Genomic DNA, 13,978 nt, shown 5'->3' on the forward strand with positions numbered 1-13,978 from the left:
TCTATCATAAATAAATAAAAATTAAAAAATAATAATAATAATAATAAATTTATTTTTTATTGGTGTTCAATTTGCCAACATACAGAATAACACCCAGTGCTCATCCTGTCAAGTGCCACCCTTCAGTGCCCGTCACCCATTCACCCTCACCCCCCGCCCTCCTCCCCTTCCACCACCCCTAGTTCGTTTCCCAGAGTTAGGAGTCTTTATGTTCTGTCTCCCTTTCTGATATTTCCTACCCATTTCTTCTCCCTTTTTTACTCTGGAACTCTTAACACAGGTAGGAAAAAAATCTTTAAGCAAAGCCTGTTCTCTCTAGCCAGAGGTCTAGGAAGAAGGTAGCCCTAAAGGACCTGGCCTTTAAATTCTATCCACCTAAATAGACAAATGTCATGAGAGAAGCAGCACCTCTAACCACCCTCCCAACATTGGTGTTGTTGCTGCAGAGACAGAGGGGTGAAACCATGGCGAATATCCCCACCCTATACCAGCAGTGTGACATGCCTGTCCACTCACTGGTGGTGGCTGCAGACACAGATAATAAAATCCTACTCCTTCCCACTTGCACTGAGAACACAGTCTGTGAGGTAGGATCTTGTCAACTATCATCACCCTGAAGGAAGTAAAATGAAGATTATAATAACCATCAAACAAACAGCCCCCCCCCCAACACACACACACACAACTAGAGAGTTTGAGGAGGATCACAAAGAGGCAGGACATGGAGAAAAGCATTCTTCATATTTGTATATGAAGTCCCAGGCACACCCTTGTTCCACTCATCTGTAAAACTGAACAGAATCAATAAAGTGAATACTCTGAGAAGCAAATTATGGTGCAGTTCCACACAGGCCTCTGGATAATGCAACAGCGGGGCAGACCAAAATAGCACTGCAAAGAGTTTTACAACTAAATTGACATTAAAACCACAGCCCACCAAAGTGGCCTACAATATACTCTGTGATCATAAATGTATTAAAACCTACAAAAACAGATTTAAATGGAACCAGAGTCTCATTACATAATACTCAAAATGTTTAGGTCTCAATAAAAAATTAGTCATCATACCAAAAACCAGAAAAATCTCAATTCACATGACAAAAGATGATCGATAGATTTCAGTATCAAATGATACAAGTGTAAGAATTACTAATAAGGATTTTATACCAGCTATTAGAAAATGCTACAACTAGCAATCTCCAATACTTTTGTAAGAAATAGAAAATAAGTAAATATACAGGTAGATACAGATACATTGGAAAATCTAGATGAACTGGATAATTTCCTAAAGAAATACAGATTACTAAAATTCAGTTTGAGCTGAGAAGCTTAAACAGACTGATTTCCATTGGAGAAATAACATTATTAAGGACCTACTCCACAAAAATCATCAGGTACAGATGGTTTAACAGCAGAATTCTACCAACTTCCAAAGGCCAGATAGTCCTAGGACTCATTATTCTAGAACACTGAAAAGAAAGGAAACTTCCCAATTCCTTCAATGAAGGAACACTGACTGATATCTAAAACAGATGAGGACAGTAGGGTAGAGAGGAGACATACATCACTCATGAATACAAATGCAAAAATACTAAGCAAAATATTAACAAATAGAATCCAATACCACATTAAGAAAACAAAACATCAGTACATTGTGGGATTTATTACAGAGGAAAGGTTAATTCAATATTAGGAAATTTACTACTATAATACACCATATTAATAAATCTAAGGAAAAAATATCATGATTATCTCGACATATGATGAAAAAGCCACTGACAAAACTCAATACCCATTTGTGATTAAAAAAAAAAAACAAAAAAAGCAAAAAAACGGTTAAAGCTCAAGAAAAAAGATGTCCACTCTCTCTCTGCTACTATGCGTCACTGCACTGAAGGTATTAGCAAATTCACTTAGACAAGAGAACTCAATCAGACGAATAAGAGTAGACCGAAAAAAAAAAATCCTGTATTTTTAGATATTGTAGTAGTATATCTGGAAAGCCACAGATAATCAGTGACAAAAGCAAATCAAACAAAAGAAATTCAATGAAGTAGCAGGCATTAAAGAAGCACAGAGAGTCAAAAGAAAGTCTACGGTTGCACCCAAATACCTGTGGAAAATTAGAATACAATAAAGGTAACATCCCATATCAATGGAATAAAGATCAATATTTAGATAAACAATCCTAGGAAAAGTGGGTAGTCATTTAGAAAAAATAAAATCAGATCCATATCTCACCCTGCACAAAGGAATAAACTCCAATGGATTAGAGACCTAAATAAAAGAAACTGAATCATGGAAGTACTAAGGAAAACCATTGGTCAATTTCTCTCTAACTTCTGTGAAGAAAAAGGCTTTCTAACAATGACTCAAAATCCTGAGACAATAAAAGAAAATATTAATAAAGTCGACTAAAAAATAAAAATAAAAATTAATGCATGTCCGGAAATACTGAAAAACCAGTCAAGCTATAGAAAAACTGACAACATACATCGCAGATCAAAGGCCAACTTCTAATACGTAAAGAACTCTTAAATGTGAAGGGCAAAGGACCAAAAACTTGGTAGAAAAATGTAGAAAAGACATGAACAATTTATTTTTTTCAGACAATATACACATAGAAAAAAATGTTATTTTTTTAATAGACTATTTTTTAGAGCAGTTTTGGCTTTACAGCAAAACTGAGTGGAAGGTTGAGATTCCCCACATGTGCCCTGCCTCCATTCGGATCTAGTCTCCCACGGAATCAACATCTGCCACCTGAGTGGTACATTTGTTACAACTGATGAATCTACAATGACACATCATTATCACCCAATGTTTATAGAGTAGATTAGAGTTCACTCTTGCTGTTTTATGTTCTATGGGTTTGGACGAACGTCTGATGACATGTAGCCACCATTACATAGAATTACGCAGAGTAGTTTCACCGCCCTAAAAAATCCCCTGTGCTCTGCCTACTCATCCCTCCTCTCCTCTCCACTCCTTTTAAAAATTTTTATGCAATTAAAAATATGTGATTTTTTTCTACTGCTCTTATGTTTAGAAACTCGCTCTTTGCTCTGAGATCCAATACCTAACTACTCGTGTCTCCTGCTAATTTGTTTCCTTCTATCATTCGTTTTTATAAAATGAAGATCTACATATTTAATAATAATAACCAATTATCCTATTAGTAGTATCTCTTTAATCTCTCTTGCCTATGTGGTTCTCATCCAGCACAAGCTAATTTCAAGTATGTAACAGTCTATTTCTGAGTTCAATTCCATGTCATTTGTTTGTTTACTTTTTGTCAATTAAAACTGTTTAACAAAAGTGTATTTCAGTATTTGTTAAGGCAAGTTCTTCAAATCGCTCTTCACTTTCAAAAAATTCTTGACCATTTTCATTCACTTGAATTTTCTACAGAATTTTAGAATTATTTTCCAAGAAAAACACCCCACGACAGAGTACAGTGAAACTAATTTCTCTAATTTTAAAAATATGAGTTGCATGTCCCATAAGGAGAAAAGCCTTGGGATCCCTGGGTGGCTCAGCGGTTTAGTGCCTGTCTTTGGCCCAGGGCATGATCCTGGAGTCCCGGGATCGAATCCCACATCAGGCTCACTGCATGGAGCCTGCTTCTTCCTCTGTGAGAGTGTCTTTGTCTCTCTCTCTCCCTCTCTGTGTCTCTCATGAATAAATAAAATCTTCCAAAAAAAAAAAGGACAATAGCCTTGGTTCTCGGATACAGCCACTCCTGGAAGACTAGTATAAGAGTTCCTCAGGACACTTCCATCAGCAGCTCGGGAGAAGCAGAAAAAGAGCATACATGCGATGTAGAAAGAGGTGGGGACAGTCAGAACTCCAAACAAGCAGAGACCTGACTTCCTTCAAAGGCCAAACTATTCAATCACTCCATATTTATTTGAATATGAATCAGACAGATAACAAATGTGGCTTTGTGAAAGCTCCAAACTCAGTGTCATTGGGGTACAAGCTACAGAAGAATAGAGGCAGCATCTCCTTAGATGAACTAACCAAATCTGCCTTCACATTACTCTACTTCAGACATTGGGACCAAGGCTGTAGGTCATTGAGAAAAATTCATCCAAATGTATCAGATCATCCATCACTCATCAGAGTCCATGTCTTGGGAGAATTTTCTTTTACCCTGTAGGTTGGTTAAGTTTCACTCTTGGGCTTGCCTTCAATTCAGTTCATACCACGTAAATGGCATGCAGTTTCTGTTTTCATAACTTGGGAAATACTACACAACTGTAATCGTATTGTCATGCAATTCTTTATAGTGACCTATTTAGAAACACAGGTCAAACTTGTTCATTACTGGGTTCCTTGACCTGGAATATGTTCCCAAGTCATGGAATTCTCAAAGCGTGGCATGGTGAAATGACAGAATTTAAGTCACCAAAAATTAGTCCTTCATTTAGTAAAATAATTTAGTGCATGTTCAAAGAACATGGTCTTTAACAAAGGAAAACAGTGTGCTCTGCCCAATGGCCACCGATTTCTCCTCATGAACTCAAATCAAAGGCATCACTACAACCTGCAACTCACCTACATTATGATTCTTTAACCCCAAATCTCTTTCTCTGATTCTCTTTTAAAATGTGCTCTACATAAATGCTTTATATTCCCATAACACCTTAAAATTTGGACAAGTAATCATCCTTTATGTCAAGTATCTGATGATTTTGAACATTACCAAATTTAGTTCTGCTTGTGACTTCCCCAGGATTATTTTAAAATACAATAAGTCTTTTTTAGATCTACTCATAAATTTAAAGTGAACTGTTTATCAATTTTTAAAGCAGTAAAAATTAGACCACCTCAAACATAAAATAATTTCAGGTTGAAAATTTTTAAATATTTAATAACATAACAGAAAGCCTGTAGTTCTGTTTATTCTAGTGACCAGATTACTTTCTGGAAGCTATCTTAGTTGTTTCTACTTGTTAGCATACTATTTATGCTTATTCAAATAAAATAAGCACTAGGAGAGTTTGAAGCACAAAGTTGCAAGGAGAAGACAAAGATTTCAACAACTCCCTATAGCAGTTCAGAAAAATTGCATCAACATTTTGATAATAAAAAGCAGAGATTTGTGTGACATTCATTAGGATGATCAGTCCCCTTCTAGAGCTGGATTTTCATCCATTCTTCAGCTCCTTTCCATAATTACGAAGTGAGTCTGTGACTAACCAACCATATCCCCAAAGTTGTAGCTGGACCTCAATAGTTGGGCCCCCTCCCCTTTTTTTCTGATGGAATCTAAAAATAAGGATATGACCCAACTTCAAACAAATATCATCAACTTCTTAATTCACAATTATCTTCTGATATTATAGGCATGAGAGTCATTCAATATTTATTTTTAAATGTTCAGTTATTATATTAATATATAATATAATCTTGTCTTATGATCAAATATGTGATGATTGAGAAATGAAATTAATATAGAACGTGCCACTGAATGTAGTGAAATATGTCATCATATTACATGACTCTTCTCTTCCTAAATATTCATACATGGAGAGGCAAAGATTAGTAACATCCTTACTTTACATATCCATTTTAAAAAGTAATAGTGTTCATAGCACTTGGTTGTAAAGAGAAGAGATGCTCAACACAGAACAAATGAGTGTCAAGTGTATCAACAAAACTCAGGCCTCTAAGTCTACACTTTTCCCTGCTCCACAGCCATCTTCTTCAGAGGTGGGTAGAAGCCTAGTGGGGCCTATACAACACCCTCAGTATCCTTGGCTGGCTCCTTCTATTTGCTTTGTGCTCTAAATTCTGGTCCCTCTTTTCCCACTCTCTCCAGAAGATCTCGCCCACTCCCATTATTTCCATGGTCACCCACCACTGGGGACTCCCAAAGTTGCATCTCCAGATGAAAGAGCACCTTTAATTCCTATATTCCAATGTCTACTAGACATCACACAAGCATCTCAAACCTCTCACCTACAAATCTGCCCTTATGATCTTTTTCCAAACCTGTTCTTCCTTTCCAACCTTCCCATCTCAATAAATGGAAGCTCTCTCAGCCTAGTAGTTCACTACAAAATTTTGAGGGTAATCTTTGATTTCTCCATCTCCCTCATACTTATGCAATCCATTCCCAAGTGCTACTGCTTCCTCCTCCAAAATATATCTCAGGTCTGTCTGCTTCTCAATATTTCTTCATGGACTACCTTCATGCAAATCACCATCATTTCTCATCTGAACTCTGGCAATATAGTTCCTTACTGCCTTCACCTCTCCAATATGATCTCTAACATCATGCAGGACAACTGTCTTCAGACATAAGGTGGATCATGTTGCTTCCCTGCTGAAGAGCCCTTCAAAAACTTTCCTGTATTCTTGATCTTGCCATGATCTGGCCATGTCCACTGTCCACCTCTTCTCTAATACTCTCCTCCTCACTCCTGTAGTGGGTTGAATTGTATTCTTTCCCCCAAAAGATATACCTAATTCTTAACCCCCAGTAGAGGTGAATATGATCTTAATTGGAAATAGGATTTTTGTAGATTTGATTAAGACTCTCAAGATGAAATCATCCTGAATTACCCAGGTATGTGCTAATCCAATGACTAGTGCCCTTATAAGACAAAGGAGGGTGATATTTCAGCCACAGAGACTCAGGGGGAGATGGCATGTGGAGAGACAGGAATGATGCATCTACAAGGCAAAGAAGTCTAGAGCCACCAGAAGCTAAAATAGGCAAGCCAGGATTTTCCCTAGAGTCTTCAGAGCAAGTGTTGGCCTTGCTGACTCTGATTTCTAATTCTCATCCTCAGAACTCTAAGAGAATACATTTATATTGCTTTAATTAAGCCACAAAGTTTGTGGTGGTTTGTTACAGCAGCCCTAGGGACCCGATGCACTCCCTAAGCTCCAAAACAGTGATATTTCAATTATTTAAAAGAGTAAGCTTTTTCCTTCTCAAAGATTTCTTACTGCTCTCTATCACCACGAAGAAATATCTGGCATACATATCACCTTTCCAAAGAGGATTCCTCAAAATGTAATCTGAATCAGGCCCTCCCTCCTATACTCAGAGACCTTCCCTATAGTATTTATAAGAACTTGTGACGATGTACCTATGTATTTGTTGAATGTCTGTTTTTCCTTTACACTTTATGCTCCATGAAGGCAATGTCTGTGTCTGTTGTATCACCACAATAACCTCTATCTTAGCAGACACTAAAGATAGTCCTTCAATAAATTACAGAAATAAAAGAGGACTAAACAATCTCCTTTTGTTGGTGAGTATTCTGAGAAGTGGCTCTTCCCACATTGAGTCAGTTGAAATCCACCAACCATATTAAAGTTAAATGTTAGCTGAATACTGATAAAATGAATTCCATAGATATAGGATTAAATTAAATCAATATAATATTTGAGATGAAAATGCCATTACAAGGGAAAGGACTTCATCTTCAATATTTGATCTGCTGGAGAACAAGCCGAATTGCCTGCATGCACCAACCACCAGGTGTACTGGCTGAGACAGCCAACATACACAATTCAAAACCATGCCAATGAAAACCATGCAAATCGGATCCTTGGCACATGCAGCTTTTCATGAATGTGCCTGAAGCTAGGATCCTTAATATATACAATTGTGTCCCATTTCCTTTCAGCCCATAAATGTGTCTAGGAGGCCACTGTGTCTCCTGCTACTTGATACACATACCAATGCACATAACAATCTATAAGTCAGATTCAGGAATGGTGTAGTATCTTGGGCAGGTATGATGTGAAACCAAATACAAAGACTGTACCACCAGAGATAAGAGAAAAACCTCACAATCTTGTTTCAGGAGGAAATTCCAGGGACATTTCCACATTGTACACAAAACCAAAGAATATTAATGATAATATAACTTATTTTAATAGGGTTGCCCATTCAAGTCCTTCATCTAGTGGCTTTTTTTCCCCTTCCAGTCAGTAGTTCATTCATCTATTCATTCATGTGACAAATTTGCATCAACAACCTACTAGATGCTGGGCCTTATGGCATACAGTGGGAATACTGTGGTAGGTTAATTTTTTAAAAATCCTGTCTTCGCCTTCAATGAGCCCAAAGTTTGGGAAGGAGAATCTTTATAAGCAATTATAAGGCACCACGAAAAGTGCCACATGGGAGTACTGTCTGAACAACCAGGAAAGTTCATTGAGAACTAGAGGGAGCAGAGAAACTTAGCAGAGATAAACTGGAACTGATCAGGTCGGGGGGCGGGGGGGGGGGCGTGCAGAAAGGAAGCCAGAGACACACCCACGAGGGTTCAGGGACAACAGAGAATATGGCAGGCCCTCGAGGCACCCATGGAGCTAGCGGTCAAAGGCAGAAAGAAAATGGACCTGGGGTGGCAGGCATGGGGGGAGAAGGAAGAGAAAAGCTAGGGAATGAAATAAAAAGGAAATCAAGATTTTAAAATCATCCAGCTGTGAAAGGAAAAAGATGATACAGAGGTCTTTGTGTCATGTTTCTGTGAGAAGGAAAATATCATATTGTTTCCCAGGCATCAATTTTAGTAGGCAAGAGTCAGTAATGTTCATACACCCTAGAACATTGCTTTTCAACCTGCCGATTACAATCCACTGTGGGAGATGAAATATATTTAGGGGATAGACATCAGCATTAAAAAAAGAAGAAGAAGAAGAAGAAGAAGAAGGGTGCCTGGGTAGCTCAGTCAGTTAAACACTCGACTCTTGATTATGGCTCAGGTCATGATTTCAGGGTCCTGGGACAGGCTCAGCAAGGAGTCTGCTTGAGATTCTCTTTCTCTCTCTCCCTCAGCTCCTCCCTGCCTTCCTCTCTTTCCCTCCTCTCTCTCTCAAAATAAATAAAATCTTTTTAAAAATGAAAGGCAGTAGTATACGATACGATGGAGTAGGATAGGACACATGAGAACAGACAAATAGAATAAAATAGATCACAGAGCACTGCTCACAATAAGAGCAAGAATTATTTTGTGTGTGCACACATGCATGTGATCAGTAACCATTGCTTGATAGCCACTGACCGAGAAGTGGGTCCACACTCAGTGATGACTCTAATCAAGTCTTGACATCCCTTAGAGAGCTTTCTTAAATATTTAGGGCTTAATACTAAAACTCTTGGACCCTAGCCACAATGCAAAGTTCTTGCTCTTTGCTGTTGAGTGAATTCGCACACTGTGAGGTGGCCTTTGAAGAAGAGCTGGGCTTGGTGCCAAAGCGGAGAGTGGGAGCCTCACAGTGGCTGTTCATCTTGATGAGAGGGTAAGGTGCTAGAAGGGAGTGGGCCTATCACACCCAGGCACCAGGATTTCCATGAGAGTCTTCTCTATGTCACATATACCAAAAATCCAGATGATATGAGTATCTATCTGTTCATGAAAAGGGGCCCAGGCCATAAAGAAGTATTTCCCTGTAACTGCCCCTAAAACACCTCTCCACAGTGAACCACAATCTCTCCAGTAGCCAGATGCAGAGCATTTGAGACCAGAGGATAATGGCCAAGTCCTTGTTATTTAGAGCCAGTTTCTAAACACTGGTTATATTTCTGAGTGCTTCAGTGAAGCAGGTAGCATCTTTAAGAAAGGAGCTCATGAGTTTTTTGCTTCCCTTTATATTAACTAATCTCTTCTAGACAGTAAAAATGTGTTCACTATACAATTTGAGCCCCATGTGCCACTTTTCACCAGCCAGGAAATGCACAAATATCAGAGGAAAAAGAACTAATCTCTGTGGATGGTGTCTGGCTCTGGGCGTGGCCAGGCAGTAAGGACCATTCCTAGGCCTGATACTATTAAATTTTCCAGGGATCTTTATCTGTGAACATTTTAAAGTCACACCAATCATGCCATTTGTTGCTTGCTATGTGGACCACAAAGTTAGCAATCGGAGTTGTACAAAGCGTTGTGTATGACAGGGTTGGGGCAGGTGCTATGAGAATGTGGCGGTGTGACACTGACACCAGGCTTGAAGAAGCAGTTACTAGAACATGTGGGCAACATACCCTCCTGGTAGAGCCACCTGGAGTTGAGGGATGAACAACAAACAAGAAAGGATCCTTCAGAATCTAAAACTTGCCAGAAAGGCAAGTAGCCTGTGAACTTGAAGGGAGCAATATTTGCTAAGTGTGGTGCCTAGGATTTACAATTATGTGAAGGATTAAGCATTGCACTTTAGAAGTTTGGAGACTGTTTATTTCATCAGGAACTCCTGGGAGCAGAGGTTGGCAAAGTTCTTCTGTACGGAACGGGACTGGAGAGTAAATACTCTGGGTTTGTGCGCCATATGGCCATCTTTCACAACTCAATTTTTTGGTTGTAGCATGAAAGCAGACATAGCAAATAAGTAAACAAATGGACATGGCTGTGTTCCAATAAAACTTTATTTACAAAATCAGGTGGCGAGCCTGTTTTGGACTGAGAGTTAAAGTTTGCCAACTCCTACCCTAAAGCATTAAATGGCCCTCTGGAATCAAACATAAGACTAAGGACTTTGGCAAACCACACAATTGATTCTTAACAGACCTCTATGCAACTTTATAACTTAACACTATTATACCAACTAAATCTATTAAAAGATAATAACAAATGAGGCCATCTTTTGATCTTCAAAAGCACTGATACCACATTTTATTGTTATCCCTATTTTTCAGCTGAAAATTAATCTCAAGCTATTCAGTTACGTTTCCAAGGGCACCCATGCTGTATTAGATAGAATTTATACACAATCATTTGGCTCAATAAAAATCAGGAAATCCAAAATCTAAATTGTTGCCTTGCAGCTAATTTCCTAGATGAAAACGATGAACTTACTATGTTTCTAACTCTTAACGTTGAACAGAAACTTTCAAAATGATAATGGAGACCACTATGGGAAGAGGTAGAGAATTTGAGAAAGACTGAGTTCACTGTAATGCCAACTATAAAGAACTAAGAGTCCTTGTAAGTTTTTCCATTTCCTCACATCACACACACACACACACACACACACACACACACACTGAGTCCACTCAAGATTCTGGAAATAGAAAAATCTAAAATGTAGGAGGAAGCCACAATGCCAGGCCCAGCACCCGGAGGGAACTAATGCCTTCTAATCTCTCAGAATCTTCTTCACCAGCTTCTCAAAAAAATACTGACCATGGAAGCAGGAACCTCTGTTTATCCTCCACCCAGATTTCAACTGGAAGGCAGTGGAAGCCCAGACCCACCTTGTCATATGAAATGAACATCTGCATGGCTTTCACAACCTTTAACAGGAGACCAAGTTGGGATTCTGTTAAGACTGTGATGTTGTCACTGGATCCCTCTACAGGCCCCCCAGGTGTGGCTGGGAGCACGCCACTCATAAATCGGTTCTCTGTCCCCCATGAAGAGAGATGGCCATCACCGCCAACCACTTTGCTGAAACACTTCATACACTCGCCCCGCATAATGATTTTATGGGACCTGACACACAGTAACGTTCATAATCGGAACCTTAACAGGCAGCAACATGTTGAGAAAACAGCTCTGGTCTTTACTTTGCATCCCCTGAGGCATGCTCTCATTACATAACATCTCGTGCACAGACAAGAGAATCCTCCTACTTGTACACTTCAAAGGTTCGTGCATAAATATTCATCCCAATAAATGCTGTCCCCATTTGTTTCCACCTTTGGTGATGGGTAATAAGGTATTGGTCAACCACTATAATGGCCTTTATACAGAACTGTATACTTTTTATTAGTGATGTGACAATTTTTTTAATAATAAATTTATTTTTTATTGGTGTTCAATTTGCCAACATACAGAATAACACCCAGTGCTCATCCCGTCAAGTGCCCCACTCAGTGCCCGCCACCCAGTCACCCCCATCCCCCGCCCTCCTACCCTTACACCACCCCTAGTTCGTTTCCCAGAGTTAGGAGTCTTCCATGTTCTGTCTCCCTTTCTGATATTTCCTACTCATTTTTTCTCCTTTCCCCTTTATTCCCTTTCACTATTTTTTTATATTCCCCAAATGAATGAGACCATATAATGTTTGTCCTTCTCCGACTGACTTACTTCACTCAGCATAATACCCTCCAGTTCCATCCATGTCGAAGCAAATGGTGGGTATTTGTCGTTTCTAATGGCTGAGGAATATTCCATTGTATACATAGACCACAATGTGATGTTACAATTCTTGTGTATCATCGAATAAAGATTTTGAAAATTCTTCAAAGCGACCATCTATTAAGCACCACTTGCCTCACTAACTCCCCTTCAAAATGATACTCTGGCCAGTGAATTTCATTCAGTCAACCCACAAACTCCAGTGTCTGCCATTAAAACAGGCTAATTATACACCAAGGGGACCAGTACAAAGGAACTCGGATCCTTCTCATCTTATCCCTGATTTTTGTTCCTATTCATGCCTCCTCCCACCCTAAAATTTTCTGAATTCTCAAAGGGAAAAAAAACTTTTAAAGGGGGAGAAATAAGAAGCAGTAAAGAAAAAAGTGTTTTTGATCATTTCAGAAGTAGGGAAAAAAAACCAGGAAGCCTCTAACTATGGCCTGAAATGCCACCTCAGTGCCACGCTTCAGTGTCAACACTGTGGGTGGAAGGAAGTTCCTAAGATATTATCCCTGCCTCTCCCTAGTAGTCCACGCTTTGTGATGGCTGGAGATACTTGGAAAGAGCTTTGGGGGAGAGGGCACGGCTGCAGGAGGCTTTCTGGGAGAGATGCTCAACCTCCTTCTGGCAGAAGGAGAGAAGCCAGTGAGGTCGACTGAGCTGGAGGGAAGGGCTCAGGTGCAGACAGTCACTGTCCTTGTGGCTCCAGCCTCTCTCTCTGGACGGCCCAGAGGACCAGCCTTATCCCTGTCTTTGCTCCTCTGGGGAACATTCGAAGACCACAGGGCTTGTCCCTACCAAACATGATCCTGGAACTTTTATCTCTTTGCTGGTGTTCCAGGGAGCATCACTCATGGCAACATAACCCAGCTCAGGCAGGAAAACATCATTTCTTAAATTCTCAAAGAATAAAGGAGGAAATCTGGGTTTGCTTTGGAGCAAACCCAGACTCCATCTTCACTCATGAAACATGAATAAAAGAGCACATTTGCTTAGTCTGAAACTTAGGTTTAATTCCACCCCATGTAGATCTCTAAGCATTTTTCAGACAAATGGGAGACTTACTACCTCTTTTTTAAGAAAAACTTCCAGAATAGTTTTACTTCATCCCTGTTGAGGAATCAATGTTATTTTATTTATCGGGGCACCTGGGTGGCTCAGTGATTAAGCATCATGATCCCAGAGTCCTGGGATTGAGTCCCAGACTGGGCTCCCTATGGTGAGCCTGTTTCTCCCTTTGCCTATGTCTCTGCCACTCTCTGTGTCTCTCGTGAATAAATAAAATCTTTTGAAAAATGTTATTTATCAGTATAAATATAAGCATTGAAAACCCTATCAGACTTTGGATCAAAATCTTCCAGCTACAACTGTGATTAAATGCAAGGTTTCCTGCTGTTACTATTTCTGTTCTCATCACAGATGTTGGGGCCTCACAAATACAAATAGTCCTTTTCCTTCCTCTCCTCTGTCTCATGCCTTATAGGGGGCCGCATGAGATGACCACTGGCTACAGTGGCCACACTCAGTTCATCTTTACTGAGTGCAAAAGTACCAGCAGAGATGTCCAGACTATAAATTACTAAAGAAGACAAAATTTAGAGCACAGAGATATTCTAAAGCTCAGCTGTACCCAGCTTTGGATTTTTTTTTTTTTGAAAACTTTTGATTCTGAATAAGTTTATCAAGTACTCAAAAGCACCTAACATTCCTAAAACCAACATCAAGCTCAAGTCTTATCCCATTGTTGCTGAAATTGCCAAGTATCACTGATAATAATGAAAATATCATCAATGGGGAGTGTCTAACACCTAGCAGACTTTTGGGGGGAATTTTTATCAAGTATTATTGTTTCTAGCTTTTGTTTTGGATCT

At 39.4% G+C, this 13,978-nt stretch overlaps 1 protein-coding gene across 2 annotated transcripts in view; it reads right to left on the reverse strand.

The window, feature by feature from the left end:
- Positions 1 to 13,978, reverse strand: part of SERPINB7 (serpin family B member 7) — a 56,615-nt gene that overhangs the window by 41,716 nt on the left and 921 nt on the right. The window lies entirely within an intron of this gene.

The sequence above is a fragment of the Canis lupus genome, chromosome 1 (genome assembly GCF_048164855.1).
Source record: "Canis lupus baileyi chromosome 1, mCanLup2.hap1, whole genome shotgun sequence".
In the NCBI taxonomy this organism is placed as follows: Eukaryota; Metazoa; Chordata; class Mammalia; order Carnivora; family Canidae; genus Canis; species Canis lupus.